This window comes from Gymnogyps californianus, chromosome 9, assembly GCF_018139145.2.
Source record: "Gymnogyps californianus isolate 813 chromosome 9, ASM1813914v2, whole genome shotgun sequence".
NCBI lineage: Eukaryota > Metazoa > Chordata > Aves > Accipitriformes > Cathartidae > Gymnogyps > Gymnogyps californianus.
In genome coordinates this window covers 1,694,987-1,710,561 of record NC_059479.1, presented here as the reverse complement: position 1 = coordinate 1,710,561, position 15,575 = coordinate 1,694,987, and the positions used below count along the sequence as shown (strand labels likewise).

At 48.8% G+C, this 15,575-nt stretch overlaps 1 protein-coding gene across 2 annotated transcripts in view; it reads right to left on the bottom strand.

Moving 5' to 3' along the window:
* EDA (ectodysplasin A) overlaps positions 1 to 15,575 on the bottom strand; it is an 83,170-nt gene that overhangs the window by 41,372 nt on the left and 26,223 nt on the right. The window lies entirely within an intron of this gene.

The following is a 15,575-nucleotide window of genomic DNA, read 5'->3' as shown; positions in this document are numbered from 1 at the left end:
CTACAACCCCCTCCATATGGAGGTCATGGTTTCTTCTCCTGCATACCAACAGCAATTCTTTTCTTATTTTAGCATTTGTGCGCTTCTAAAAAGCATTGTGCATGCTTGCTTCGGGGGGAAACCCTGTAAGCTTAAGTGACTCGATATTAGCCATATTTTCTCCTTTTGCCTGTTTCTCCGTCTGTGCCTTTGCTCATGCCTTCTCATGACCTGGATCTTCTCCAGTACATCCAGGACAGCATGAGGTCAATAGCATAATCCTCCTTGAAGCCATAACACCTCTTAAAAAAGCTCCCCAAACCAGGCGCTGCTCCAGCAAAGAGCTTCAGGCTCTGCCGCTCTACTTGGAGCACCTCCGTTGCCCTGTGCAATAAAGAACTGGGTTCTCTCCAGCCTGCAAAGGCTCGCTTTCAACCACCCTTGGGTATCCTCCTTCGAAGAAAGTTTTCTTTCACTGTGTCTGAAAGCATTTTTAAGAATACCTGGCATGTTCTGTTAGCCATGACAGAAACACTGATCTCATCTGGCTTCCACAACCAATATAACACGAACCATAACGTGATGGAGAGACCATTCCCAGAAGATGCCGTTGGGCCACTCTCCACTGAGTGTGCTTCTCTCCTACCCAACACCTTCCTTCAACTTGCACCACTTTCAGATGTTTCTTAAGAGACAGGAGCGCTGAAGTCCCAACACCCGAGACAGCTGAGAAGAACAGCTTCTTGAATGAATAGTCATCTCTTTTTGAACCCCATCTCCAAAGCAGACATACACTCAAGGTGATAAAGCCACCTCTTCTTGCAAGAAGTGACCAGCCAGTAGAAAAGACGCAACCAGACCCTGCTCTGGAGCTTTCCATTGAGCATATGGCTGCAGTACCTGAATTTATGACATTTTTCAGTTCTCTGGTATTTGTCCTTATATCTTTCGAAGTTCTACAGAAACCATTGCTTGAGATGGGAGTAGCTGTAGCAAAGAATGGGTTTGGATTCACTCACTGAGATGATCCCTACAGTAGAAAGTTACAGGAGAACATTTGTCAGACATTGGAACTGATGAACTTAATTCTGCTCTTGCTATCAGACATCCACTCCTACCCTTTTTTTGGAAATCTTCAAAAATTGTCATAAATTTGAAATCTTTTTGCTATAAACTGTTCAGATAGATAAAGTTTTAAAAACATTTTTCCTTGCTCCATAACAAAACAAAGACTTCCTGTTAGAGTGCATTTTTCTTTTCAGCACAAGGGTTTTAAAATCCTATTTTCTAAATCTGGATGTTAAAATTGGCCTTCAGCTATGATTAATTTTTATGACATTTTGTTGGGAGGAGAAAAACGGAAGGGAAGGAAACAGGAGGAGGGAATCAAGTAGTCCAAATCAAATAGTATTACCATTAAAAGAAAAACAAGTCCACTGTAAATGTAACATCCATGAAATAATGCATCCGATAGAAGGATAAAAAGTCCACTACAGCAACTGGGAAATAATCTCAATCCAATTATTACCCATGCGTTTAAAATAGTTTCCCTACTCGAGCCCTTAACGAAAAAGCCAGAAAAACCAAGAATAAACTAATTGCCCACGTTTCAGTCCTGATTCCCACCATGCAAGCAGAGCACCCCTAATCGCAGGGGTTAGGCAGCGGCACCGCGGTGTGTCCGGACCTGCCGAGCCGGCACAGGGCCGCCACGTCAGACAGTTCACAACCTTGGACTTGAATTGCTTTTATAAAGACATCTACTTAGACGGTGAAGGTTTTAATGCCGATTCCCATACCTGCAGCAACGCACGATATTGTGGTGGGAGACGGCGGCTGCCAGTTTAATTCTATAAAATTAATCTGTTCAAATAAATTATGCTTTGTTGCCTAATTAATCAGATCCACTGCAATTAGTGTCAGAAGAGACTATGATCTCATACAAACAGGATTAAAAGCTCTGAAAGTGCTCATTTTGTTTCAGGGCACGGCAATGCAAACAAGTCACCGCAAGGCAGAGCCGGGGTGCGGTGCCAGAGCGTGCCAGCGATGCTCCTTCCGTGCGGGAATTGCAAAACACCGTATCCCGCAAGGAAAGCGGTGCAAACCGGGACTCGTCGGAAGCAAGTGGGACACAGCACAGGAACAGGGGAAGGAGGGAATGTCCCCTTGAGCCCCGGCTCCAGAAAGCAGGGAGCACCGAGGTACTGCTCAGCACACGGCACCTGAGAAGCAAGTTGCCTCCAGATAAACGTAGTCCTTGCCAAAAATTGAAATTACGCTGCTGTTTAGTCCCCTCCTGGCTTGGCTTCCCCTGGCTGCGTTAGCTCAGCCGGCAGCAGTTGTCTCCTCTGGAAGCGGAGGCACCCGGAGCATGGTCCCACCGCCCCAGCACCCACCAAAACCACTGGCACGAGGAGAAAAAAAAAAAAAAAAGCACGCACAGCACTTCACGTATGGCTCGTTCAAGAAGGAAAGCCTACGGCAGCCTGACCTTGTCTGCTGGCTGTGCCATCTCACCGCCCCTCCCGACCTGCTCTGTGTTACTTGGGCAGCTGAGGGAGCAAGAGGCAGCACGTAGGAACGCCAGGAAAATTCAGAGTACAACAGGAGGGATATACGACCATCCGCTAGAAACTGCGTTTCATTCCTTTTGCTGCTGAGCACCTTCCCTTCAGTAACTCCGATGGCTCTGCAAAGGCAGAGGCTGCGCTTGCCGGATCGCCGCGCCGGCAGCCTGTATCACCCGGTAATGTGCCGCAGGGACGGACGGAGTGAATATTGCTGGGTCTGCCCAGGGACTTCATAAACCACCATTTCACACGCAGTGGAACAGCAGAAAACAGAGCTTTGAAGAAGCTAATGGTGCCTGGCTGATCTGAATGAGAAACACCAGGATGTGCTGTAGAAATGGAAACTACGGGGGAAAATGCTGAGAGGAATTCAGGAATTTGAATTTTCCATAAGATGCTATCTCACGCAGTTGGTCCCGACTACTGGCAACGCGCACATCCCCAGCCATATTCTAGGCTGAGCTTTGGGGCTGCCAAATAACCCAGCTCCACTTGCTGCTGTAAAGACCAGACGGATTCATAATCAGAAAAACATTCTCCGTTTACTCTCTACATGGAGGCAGAAGGACTGCTTCTAATCGAAATAAAACTGCACCATACCACCCCATCGTCTGAGCAGCCGTCCATCGAGCAGGAGGTGCAGCTGGCACAGGACTAGCAAGTGCATTTCGAAGCTGAGCATAGGAATTACTTTATCTTTTCAGCAAACGAACCTCAATTACGCCACTCGGTCTCCGGCTGCGGGCAAGAGACACAGCAGCACTAGACAAGAAAGGAGAGGTGTGAGTTTTGTGCAAGCCAAGCCTTTCTGCTTCAGACTTTGATGTGATGAACTAGAGAGCGTGTCTTTCAAACAGGCGAGCGCAGCGACAGCAAGATGCTGCACACAGCAGCAGTCAGCACAGCGTCTTATGCCGCGAGGGTCCATACGTTGTCAGACCATCCAGATGTTTCCATCCAGCGAGCCAGGCCAGCTGCTGCACAGCTGCCTCAAGTCAGGCTTTGTTAGCTCTTGTGCGAGAGCAGCGCTGGGGCAGCGCTCGCTTGTGGCTCGCTTACAGGTCCTGACTTTCTGACGCACAAAACAAAATGCTTTTGTATAGTCCTACTAGTTTGTCAAGACGAGTTGAAGTATTTAAGTATTATTTTAAGCTGGTGGATACTGCTTGTGCCACTGCAGTGGCTGCTTTCTCCATCGTATGGACACTGCAAACAGAGGCACTGAAAGATTAAGTGACTTTCTGAAGGTTAAAAAGAGTCAGGAAAAAAGTTTCATACACAGTTCTGTCCGTGCCCAATTCCTAAAATGAGGACTAAGCTGGCTTGTAAGATTTGCAAGCTGGCTCCCAAGTCTTCCTGACATACCACTCACCTAAGCTTACTCCCAATCATTTAAAGTTCAACATGCAATTGTAACTGTACACACAGCGCATGAGGGTATTCCTGACCTGCTCCTCTGAAGTGGACCCCGCTGACTCTTCCCCAGAAAAATCTAATCTTGCCACTCTCTCTTTTTTTACAATCATTAATTTTATCATTATCCTCTTCTTTTCACCCAAAAAACTCCTGGGTACCACATATGGAAGAGGCAAGTCTTTCTGTATCAATCCATGTCCTGCTGGCACTAAGGCTTCAAAGATAGATATAGATACATAGATATCTATATGTACCTATCTATATAGGTATCTCAGACATCCCCAGCTCCGAACCCTGGTCACCCAAGCCGGGCTCTGAATGTGCCAATCCCACAGGAGCGGGCAAGCACACCGAGGAATGAATCAAAGCGCGGGGCCCCTGGAGAGCATCTCCGAGGCTCCGGCAGCCGGACCCCTCCTGCCTCCGGCCGGCCGGCTCGGCTCCCCGGCCACATCGGAGCACACACGGCGAACAACCTGCTCCAGCACATCTGGGGACCCGCCGCGGCTGACGCCAACTCGCCGTATCGCATCCGCGGAGGTGCAGGTTCATCGCTCCCTGCAAACCATCGCGGGCACGTCCATGCCAGAGGAACTCCTCGGACTACCAGAACTGGTTGGCAGCTTTTTGCCTGACTTTTGGGATTGGGAAACAGGCAACAAGTCCAGCAGCAGAGGACGGGAAATTCGCCACCGTGTCCTGCAGAACTCCAAACATGCACCTTGGTGTGGCACGCGTACTGGGGGGTCTCATCCGGGCACTCTGCACGCTCGCTGATAATGGGAAACACTGCCGCAGCAGAGGAAAATTAGGAAAACCACCCACTCCCGCAGCCAGGGAGTATTTTCCTACTTTTCTGGGTGAGATGAACAGCTACATGGCTTGGGGCCTAGCATAAGAAAAAAAAAAAAAAAAAAAACCAAAACCTGTTTACAGACAGACTTTTGCAACTTCTCCAAATGTCACCCCAGGTCCTGTTTTGCCCGTGACGAGGACACAAAACCTGAGCAGAACTCCAAAGTCCGTGCAGCCCCACGCGTGCACGGAGCAGCCCTGCAGCACCGCAGCGCTGCCAGCACGCGAGCGCGGACAAGGACAGGCAGCAACATGTGCTAGAGAAGGACCCGTAACCCTTCTGAAGGCTTGAAACTGAAGAAGGATGGAAACTGTTTAACTTTTGCCAGGAAAAAGTATCAAATATATCCTCACTGGATTTTTCAAGACAGTTTGGTTTGGTTTTGTTTGTTTGTTGTATTATTATTTTTTTTCCTAAAGCTGAAACTGGCTTTCTAAATCATCCTAGACAGACAAATAGGGACATCACACTGATTCAATATCCAAACAAAAATTATTCCACTGGCCAGGTTTTGCTACAAATGAAGTGTCCTGAGGCTTTTCTTTTTCCCATAGTACACACTGAATCTGCTAAGAACTGGTCATCGATACAGCCAGCCATGCCGCCTGAAAAGCCCAAGACAGGTCAAGGGCAGGAGCTGGCTAAAATCCCGTTCCTGAGGAGCAACGGCACCAGTGACCAACTGGAACCACCACTGCCTGGGTCACACCGGAGCTCTCGGCATGATCTCAGTGTCAGGATGTTTTATTTGCCTGACCCCCGGGATCAGCCAAACTGGGAAAGGCTCCCACGCACCCCAAAATGAAAGGGATATTTTACCATAACCTTAAATAAACAAAAAGCAAAGGAGACAAAATGCTGCCGGGAACAACAAAGGGCAATTGTAAACACAACAGCAGATAAAGCAGATGGGTGTTTTAAACAAATCATTTGCACTGGAGAACCAACACACGGGATACGTCCCCACGCCTGCAGGGAATGAATTCACTGCAGCCAGAAACTATGTTATGCAGTCAAATTTCAATTTATAAGCATTACCCGCTTACCCTGAAAAAGCCCACCAATAACATCCAGGACAGCAGAAATTAGTAATAGTGCGATGAGAAAAAAAACAAATGATGGAGGATCTCACGTGGAGAGAAGGATGCTGGACATCCTGACACAAGGATCTCAAGATCCCAAGGTGTGAAACACTTTTGGGGTTTTTATTACCGCAGAGATGTGATGCCCAACAGCCAACAGGAGAGGGAGATGCTTGGTCTGGATCACATTCAGACTCAGTTCTGGCCCTCTTTAGCTTTTCATGCACAGAGAGAACAGTCTGGGTGTTTATTAGCAGACTGGAGAAGCGCGAGGTTGAGATGGAAAGCAGAGCGAACACAGCCAGCGTGAGGAACCAGCCTCTTGTGCTACATCTTATTGTCCTTACTCAAAAAAAAGAAATGCCTCCTAAACAGAAAGTAGCAAAGAATAGAAACTACCAATAAAACAGCCTTATAAAATGGATTATTATGGAATTACACCATCATTTAAATGATGGTACTTTGGTTGCAGCCGTCCACAGGATTCGTGCCCCTCGAGAGGGTTGCTGTCGCTCCCCCAGCACCACCTTCACCCACAGCTCAGCGGCCGACTTTTTTAATTTAAAAAATTAAAACTGCTGTATAACTGATGAGGCTCGGGGCACTGTCTGGTCCCTCGCTCCCAGCTTCCTCCCCAGCACCGGGCAAGGTAAATATTTAACTAGACTGGGGTTAACCTTTTTAAAGCGTAACCCTGCTTCTTACCACGAACTCAGCTGATTGCGCTCTGTTGACACTTGGTAGGTCAACAACTGATTGCCCAGCTCAGCCCACATTTGATTTGAATCCCATCTCTCAGAAGGAGTGACCTACAAGCGTCCTATGGAAGAACAAACCCACCGAGGAGTTAAGATGGGGGCTTTAACAGGCAAGGAAATGTCTTGACGCTCAGGTGTCAGAGCAATCCGAAAAGAAGGCAGGGCATAAAAAGCTGGTCTGCCTACAAGCTGTGCCAAACTCAGGCTGATCTCACCCCTGGTCTCCGGGCAGGATGCTCCTGTGGACAAGCTACAGCAGCCCCGTCATCGATAGAAGAGCAAGATGCTGAGATGCTGCGATGCCAAGAAGAGAAACACCAGAGCTGCAGCTGCCTCTGCCCCAAGGGGTCGGGAAGGGTGGACGGGCTCCTCGCCGATGGGTGTTGCAACACCTCGTGTGACACTGGGTGACATCCGTGGGCTGCCCAGACACAGGCGTCGGGCAGGTTTGCTCAGCAAAGCTCTGGCTGCAGGAGAGCAGAGCAAAGCGGGAAAGCCGGCATCCTCGAGGCAGCCGAGGCAGAGGAGGAAAGGGAATGCTCCCTCCTGCATTAACTGCTGCCAAAGAGTGGGTGAGGTCAAGTTTTTAAGATGTGAGCGCAGGAACACCCCGTGAGGTCTCCAGCTTTGGGGGCAGCTTTGCAGCGCAGCTCCCCAGCGAGGCCAGAGCTGCCACACACATCTGAAATGGGTATGATGGGGGCTCAAGCCTTCACCCACCACCTCCCTTCCCATAGCGACCCCTCGAGCTCAGCGAAAAGGGAACACTAAAAACATCCTAACGCTAATACTAATGTCATGACCAATGCTGATGACATGCAGCAGCCTCCCCAAACACCCAAGACATGCCTAGGAAGGCAGAAGGAGACCATATTGCTTCAGATCAGAGGTGAGCTCAAATAACAGATGCATACATCGGACTAATTCAGATACACTTAGCAATACCAGAATAAGCTAGACCCCCAAAAGGGCACGTTTACCACTTTGCTTTGCTCAGAAGGATGGCTCTGCCTATGGCCCTACACAGCATAGCTCTGCACGCAGGGCTGGGTCCAAAGTGGGAACACTTCGCCAGTACAGCAATACTGGGAAGAGATCCTCAAGTACACGCGTGATCTTAGTTATGGAAATTCAGAAAAACTGATGATCAGGGCCCCCCCCCCCCTCGTTACCAGATGCTCACATATATCACTCGGCAGGGAGAGCAGAAAGTCAGACAACTTTATGCAGCAAGGTCAACATTCAAAAGGAGAAGAAACCCAAGCCCTCTTTCAACTTTTAGAGCCAAGGAAAAAAGAGAAAAGGAGAAAGAACATCAGAAAGGGATGAAATATGTAGAGCACCCCAGAAGCACAAAATGTAAACCCCCCCAAAAGTCAGCTAACTCTGCTACTTCGACTGAACATGCAAACCACCCTGCACCTCCTGAACTCGCTTTCTTCTGGGAAGCTGTCAGTTTTCCATTAACAAAAGAGAGGAGGGATTTATAAAACAGCTGTTTCTGTGCAGACACGATATCCAGCAGCATGTCCCAACACCTACCCCTTCGGTCCTGCTTTATCATCTCACCCACACCCCTTAAGTGGCTCTTTGTCAGACACTGGAGCGCTGACATATCCTGTTCTGCAGAATTAAGCAAAATGGAAAGCAACAAAAGGTTGGGCTGCACATGCTTCTGTGGATTAGCTGCTATCATCCTTCTAGCCAGGAGCAGTACTTGTACTGGGTATTTATCAAGATAATTCCCTTACACATGCATTAAGCAGAACACCCAATAAGAGTTAGCAACAGTTTAAAGCACCATAACAAACAGTCGTTGCTGTTGTGCTACCTGGTGATCTAGGAGATGCACAGATTTTCATTAGGACCCTCTCAAAAGTGCTTCGCTTCAAGTGAAAAAGCAAGCAATCACTGCTTACTGCATGCAGAGCACTGAGTAACTTCGGGCAGGGGAACGTATGAGCAGGCAACGGTGGAAGCTGCTCTTCCACTGTTTTTCTAGTTTCAGCATCTCCAAGTCAGCTTCCAGCATATCTCATAGGGCCTCAGCTGCACTGCAGTTAAAGGTTCGCCCATGTTCCAGCATCCCTTCTTGATGCCAGTGTCAGACCGTATCTTTTAAGAGCAGTTATTTACTGGCAAGCAGATTTTGAGACGCGTCATTACGTGGTACTGGAGTCTTTCCATCGACATGGTCAGGGTAGTCAACTCCTCTCGCCGTAACCAGATCAGGAAACCTCTGACCCAGGGAAAAGAAAAGCGTACCAGCAAAACCCCGGGTCGCAAGCACTAGAAGACAAGAGCACAAGATCGACGTCCCACAGGAGTGCTGTGGAGAAGACCTCCATGGTCATGTCACCTCGCCTGCAGCCCATGCAGAGGCAGCTCCCAGCCTAGGGCTCTGCTTTCCCGTGGACCCATCCCATCACGGGGCCAGGGACACCATGCACCAGCACCACCCGCGAAACCCTCCAATATAAAAGCAATCAGATTTGAGGACTATCATTCATAGGTAAGATTGGGTTATGAGTAATGTTGGGATAAGACCCTGAATAGCTGCTCCGCTCCCCATTTCACTCCTGCCATCTGCCCAGGCATGCACCGAGGCACGAGCTGCTCACGAGAGGCTGCTGAGCACAGGCTTCAGCTGATGCTGCGAATTATCTTGGGTCATATTTGGCACGGGGCACATCAGCTGCGAGGCTAACCAGGGCTCCTCAGCCAAAAACTCGCTCTCCGTTGCCCGAGCCAAAAAAACCCAACCCCAACCGCTCCCCCAAACTCTAACAACGTTGCTCCTAACTTGTCATTTCTAAATAACAGTGCCACTACAGAAAGCCAGAGTGCCTGACAGCAAATATAGAGAGAATCTGCTCTTAAAAAAAAGCTACCAGAAAAAACAAATTTCAACTTAAAGTCCTGTGCCTCTGATGCATACCGCCAGCTTTTCACGTCACCAAAACCCTCTAATTAACTTAAAAAAAAAAACAAACCAAAACCAAAAACACAATTATCAAACTCTAGGCATTAAATCCTGTGTCTTCATTAATTTCACAACTTTCCTTAACAACTGATTAACAGACTTAAACTGCAAACCCCAGAACACGGCCCGACGTGGCCCATTACACTAAAAAGCAAAACCAAACAAAATGAGAGGGAAAAAGCTTTATTCCTGCTTCACAGTCGGTACTTTGCGCATGACAAATCCCTCTTAAAACAGAAAAGGGCTGTGTTAGTAGACACTGTGGCAGCTAGCAAGATGCTCCTTCTTTCCAGTTTATCCTAAGTCAAACAACTTCTGCAAAATTAATTCTTACTTTCTGTAGAGCAAACGCTCAGAAGCTCCATTACCCAAAGTCTGAAGGGCTGGCTTTCTCCTCGTAAATCAACCAAATAAAACAAAAAGGACTTAACACACAAATCATGAGCTTTTATATAGCTTGAGGTCATCTTTGTCTTTCTTCTGGTAGAGGGACAATGCTCATCTCAAGTGTATTGGGTGGCTGGGGCACGCAGAGATAAAATGGAGAGGCAAGGAGATATTTTATTATAATGAACATAGAAATAAAAATTCAAAAAAATTGGTATTAGGAGGACAAAAAAAATAAGCTCATGCAAATGTAAGCACAGGACAGTTCTGTTGAGGAATCGGCATCCTCGGTTAGGGCACAGGAGCCTGTTCCTCCGCCGCAGTGCCTTGCTATCAGAGCCTCCACTTGCAGGACCCAGTACAGCAATTCTGGGGGTGAGAAGGAATTACGTATTGCATTTAAACAATTTTAACTAACACCCACCCATCAGCAGATTTACAGGCTTATCGCTCATTTTTGAGCGGTGACGAGGGAGCGATGCAATTTCAAGAATTGTTTCAAACAGTTGTAACGAAAATACGCACATGGGTTCGAAATGCATTTCGCCAGCTTGAAGTCATATGTTGCCTAAGAGACTTTACAATATAATCTGGAGAAAGAACAGCACATAAACACAGTGCCTACATAAGCAAATAGCCTTGGGAAGAAAAAAAAAAAGAAGAAAGGTTACCAAATACTCTGGCAGGGTTTGAAAGAGATTCTGTATCAGCTGACAATCTTTCCAGATTAACACAGATAATGCACCGATACTTGAACTTTTGAAGATTTATTTTGCGAATAGTGAGAAGCAACCATTGGATGGAGGAGCAATATGAGCTTGATCTAAAAATAAAAATACTTAAAAAGAGAGAACAAACCAACAAGGAAAACTACCTGCTGCAGAGTGACAGAAACTTAAAAAAAAAGGCCAACCTAGTTTGTGCATGACCTGCCCATGAAAATATGATTTCCATCACCATTCCTTGAGACATCGGTGCACGCGAGCCAGGGCCCGCAGTTGGCACCTTTGCTGCTCGACAGTTGCTGCCCAGGTCCCTGCACGCAGCCCACGGTGCAGGCAGGGCAGGCAGGGCAGGCAGGGCAGGAGCGAGCGAGGCTCCTCTGCCAGCTGCTGGAGCCAACAAAGGGAAGCAACGTGCCAGCAGCCGCTCACCCCGTCCCACCGCCGCGCACGAAGGGGCGACCGAGAAGAGAGCACCCCCAAATGAAAACCGCAGCCCCCGACCCGCGGTGGGAGCCTTGGTTCGGGGGAGAGGAGCGAAGTCCCTCCGAACGCCCGGCCAGCGAAGCGATGCATCGCCATCCCGCACAACTGGAACACATCTGCAGTCATCGCAAGCGGGCGTTAAAGGTACCAGAGCTGTAGCTGCGCAGGGGGGATGAAGCAGCACTGCGCGTACATCTGGTAGATTAGTGCCTAGCACTAACTGCAAATCAGTCATATGTATTTAAGAGCACATTTGCATCCATTCTGCCTTGGCAATGGCAGTTACTGTCGCTCAGATACACGCAGCGCCGTACAGCTGTGCTAGCCGCATTCACTACTTGATGAAGATTCTGCCAATTCTTTGCGTTTTGACCACATAAACTTACTTTTTTCTAACACTGTCTGTTAACTATACAGCTAGCGTACAAAAAAAAGCAACCTGGGACTGCTCCTTTCCCCCCCCCATGGCTGGTGTTTGCCTTGTTGCTGCCATCTCACGCCTTCATGGATGTAGGAGATTTGTGAAAAATAAAGAAGTTAGCATCCCTTCGAAGCCAGCTCCAGCTCAGGCGCCCACCCCCCCCAGCCCCAGCCCGGCAAAGGCACCGTCCTCCCCTCACAGCACTGGGGGAGAGACTGCAGGAGGGGTCGCAGCACATTTCATCACCAGATTTTTGTAAGGATTAAAAGCAGCACTGAATCAAAGGCAAAAAGGAAACAGCGGCCATTAAAAAAGCAGAAATTAACAGTGTTAAGTGCATCAAACCGTCACTAGAGAGGCTGAGACTGCACCTGCCCCCTTGCCTCGGAGGCCACCAGCTCATCAGAAAGGATCCAACATACTTCTGTGGTCTTCTACTTGCTTTTAGTTCAGTTCCTCTTGGTTTTTCACCTCCTCTATACAGACAGGTCCTTGCCACTGGCTTTCACATGGATACAGGAGGGATTTGAGGAGCAAATGCCATTTTAAGGCTACCAAACTGCCCAGGAGCAGGCAAAGACCTGAAACTTCCAATCCACTTCATCAGTACCCGAGTTTTCACCCTACAAACCTTTGGGACAGACCTCATTTTTAACCACTTGCAGCTTCTTCAAACCCAAACCTGTTGCCAAATGTCCTCTACAGCAATACCCCACTAAAAGGTTTTAAACGAATACCCTCAGGTTTGCAGAGCATTTCCTTGAGGCTGCAAATTACCCTCCGAACCCCAACCTTCCTGGGCAACTCAGCATCACAGAAGACCGAGGAGAGACAGAGACACGCTACACCCTACCTTTTTTATTTTTTTGACTACCATAACTTTGTGCCAGACAGACTGGAGCAGTCCCCGAGAGGTCTATAAGCCGTAAATCACAGCAGCCCTGACCCTGGGGGACACGTACTCACCCATTAATCTCTGCAGCAGCTCAATACCAACACATGGACAACTCAGAGCCTTGGTCCCAGACGCTACAAATTAGTTCTAACTATGCAAATCACAGCCATAAAACAAAAAAATTCAAAACAATAGAAGAGAATCCAAACCTTACCAAGAGACTATTTTCTCGCAATGTAATTTTTTGTCAAAGCTTGCTCCATAAATCAGAGCAGAAATGGCCTGGGTTTGATGACTTCATTTGAGGAAGAACATGTCGAAGCCTCTTCTAGTGCAAAAAAGACTTTTCCAGAATCACCTTAAGTGCTCCGAAGCAGGAGGAGATTTACTGATCGCAGGCACGCGTCCGCAGGGGTCCCTGCATCGCCGCCCCCAGCACCCTGGGAGCAGAGGGGACGCGGTGCAATTCCCACCCCCTTTGCTCAGGGAGCAGTTGCAATTAAAAAGGCTGATTTTCCAAACCACGTTTCACATCTCGATGGAACAGCCTGCCCGTACCTGACACTCAGGCAGGGCAGGAGGAAGATGCCCGCCGTCCTGCCAGAGGACAGGCAGCAGTGGAGAGGGAGAAGCGGCACGCAAAAAAAATAACCCACAATCCCAAAACAACCCACAGCCCTTTTCCATTTAACCTGATATGATGGTTAACCTGAGGCACTGGAGCAAAATACTCCCACGTTCAGCTAAGACGAGACACAACCCCAGAAGATGTGCTGCTCTCGGACGACGTGCCGCTCGGGTGCCGCAGCAACGCACCCACCCAAGCAGCAACGCCGCAGCACAGGGTGCTCCGTGCCAGCTCTGTTTGATCTGCCCACCTTGGTGCCACCTCTGCAGGACCCCGAGGCTCAGAGGAAAGACACAACACGGTGCTGGCATCCAGCGACCACGCTGGGCAAGATCCCACCCTGAAATGTGATGTAGCACTTGCCACCGCATGCAGATCTTAATGGGGAATAAATATTATCTCTGTCCCACTCCATACAAACCCCTCAATGCCTCCAAAATAGTTGCTAGGAGCATGGAAAAAACAGAACTGACGGCTCTGAAAAGCCGGGCCACTGTCCTGCCTGCACGCATCCTGCCGGCAGCGGCTGACGCAGGTTTTCGGGGGATGCACCTCTCCCACCCGAAACAGTTAAGTTTCACTTCGACAGTCTTCTGCAAGTGAAAGCTCGGCTCTTCCTCAAGCTGCTCTGGCTGTTCGGGATGCCTTTTTTTCATTAAATCACTCGTTCCAAGTTGAGGGCTTTCCGTAAATTTAATTTGAGCTAATCACTTTCTTGCCAAAGGAGAAAAACAAATCAAAGGTTTATTTTAATGCTATTGAATTCAATGCCTGTAAATTTAATTTCTATCTGTACTTTTGTTTAAACATTTTACAGTGTTAATTACAACAAGCAACGCAAATTAGTCTTCCAGTGTAATAAAAGGCCTGTTATAACAGATAATAAATAGCTTTGAACCATAAGCTCATTAAGATGCTGTTGAAGTGCGTGCTCTGACTCACAGGTTAAGATCAAAATCTTCATCCTAAAACCAGGATGAGGATCTTTGCAGCAACTACAGGCTGCAAGTGCTGACGCAGAACGTCACATTCTTTCCAAAGGAAGATCCTGGAGCAAGCGGACGGTCTGAAACCAAAGACACGGAAACCGAAAACCTCAACGTCTGGACTTAGGACTCCAACTAAGCTATTTAGACAGGTACCACGAAGCACTACTCACGATTTCTTCTTAGCTGTGACCATTTAAATGCCAAGCTTGGGGCAAATAAATCATTTCTTTATTCGAATAATTGACATCCTCCAAGCCATGCAGCCCTGATCCCCTTTCTGAGGTCTGTAGGGAAAAACAGCTGAAGTGCCAAATACTGTCATTCCTCGCAGTATGTGCAGGACAAGCTCAGCGCCTTTCTTGTCTTCCATGTGGATGCAATAAGGTCTCACCTTAACCTGCTCTCAGCCTGCAGCCCAAGGGAGAAACGCTGACCGAGGAGCGGCAGGAGGGATGGAGAGAGGCGCAAGGCTGTGCATGACAGCTCTGAACTCCAGCTCCTGGCCGGCGACTGCCGGGACGGAAGGGCTTTGCCAAAACCTCACCAAGCACTCGGTGCCAGCCTGCAGTGCGCGGGCAGGGGCACGCGTGTTCCCTGGCTGAGGCACCCAGGCACGGGGCATGAGCAGAGATCCGAAATGGTTCTGTCTTTATGAGACCTGGGAGAGATGCAGCAGACCCGGACGCAGAGCCAAGCAGCAAAGTTCTCCTTGCTGGACTCCAGGCTGGCTGCACGGCAGCTACAGGATACGCAAGATTTTGAGGACATCTCGTTGATCCTCCCTCCCCTCATGATCGAAAACCCTGAGAAAGACGAAGGTTGCCTGCCAACACGCTTACATGCCTGATATACTGTTGACACAGAGACAGAAAAGACTTATGACTTCCAACAAGGCGCAGGTGATTTGAAATACAGCAGTGCTGCTGCCAGCCAAGGCTTGCACGGGATCCTGGTCTATCCCAGGGAAAACTGTTCGGCAGCCCTGTGCTGTGACACACAGACACCCGCACTTCCCACAGGGACACAGGAATGTCCTCCCACCCAGGGCCACCACATCCCAAGAGGCAGATCTGAGCTCTCAACCTGCAGAGGAACTGCTGCAGCTATGCACCGGGTCCGAGACATGGGGAGATCTGAAAAACACTCAGTGAGCAAGAGGAAAACCTCTTCCTCACAGATAAGCAGCGAGACAGCAATAGGAATGCAAGCACCTTGCTGGTCAGCAGGACACTGGCCCCATTCTCTGGACCTCACCATCCTTAACCTGCACCTATCTCCAAACTGGCCGGGGCTGACCAAGCACCAGCACCAAGATCCTGGTGATGCTCCTTCTCCCCTGCCTTTCGGAAGGACACCAGTCCCAATGCCAGATGCAGTCGGCCCCCTGGTCCTCACAGTAC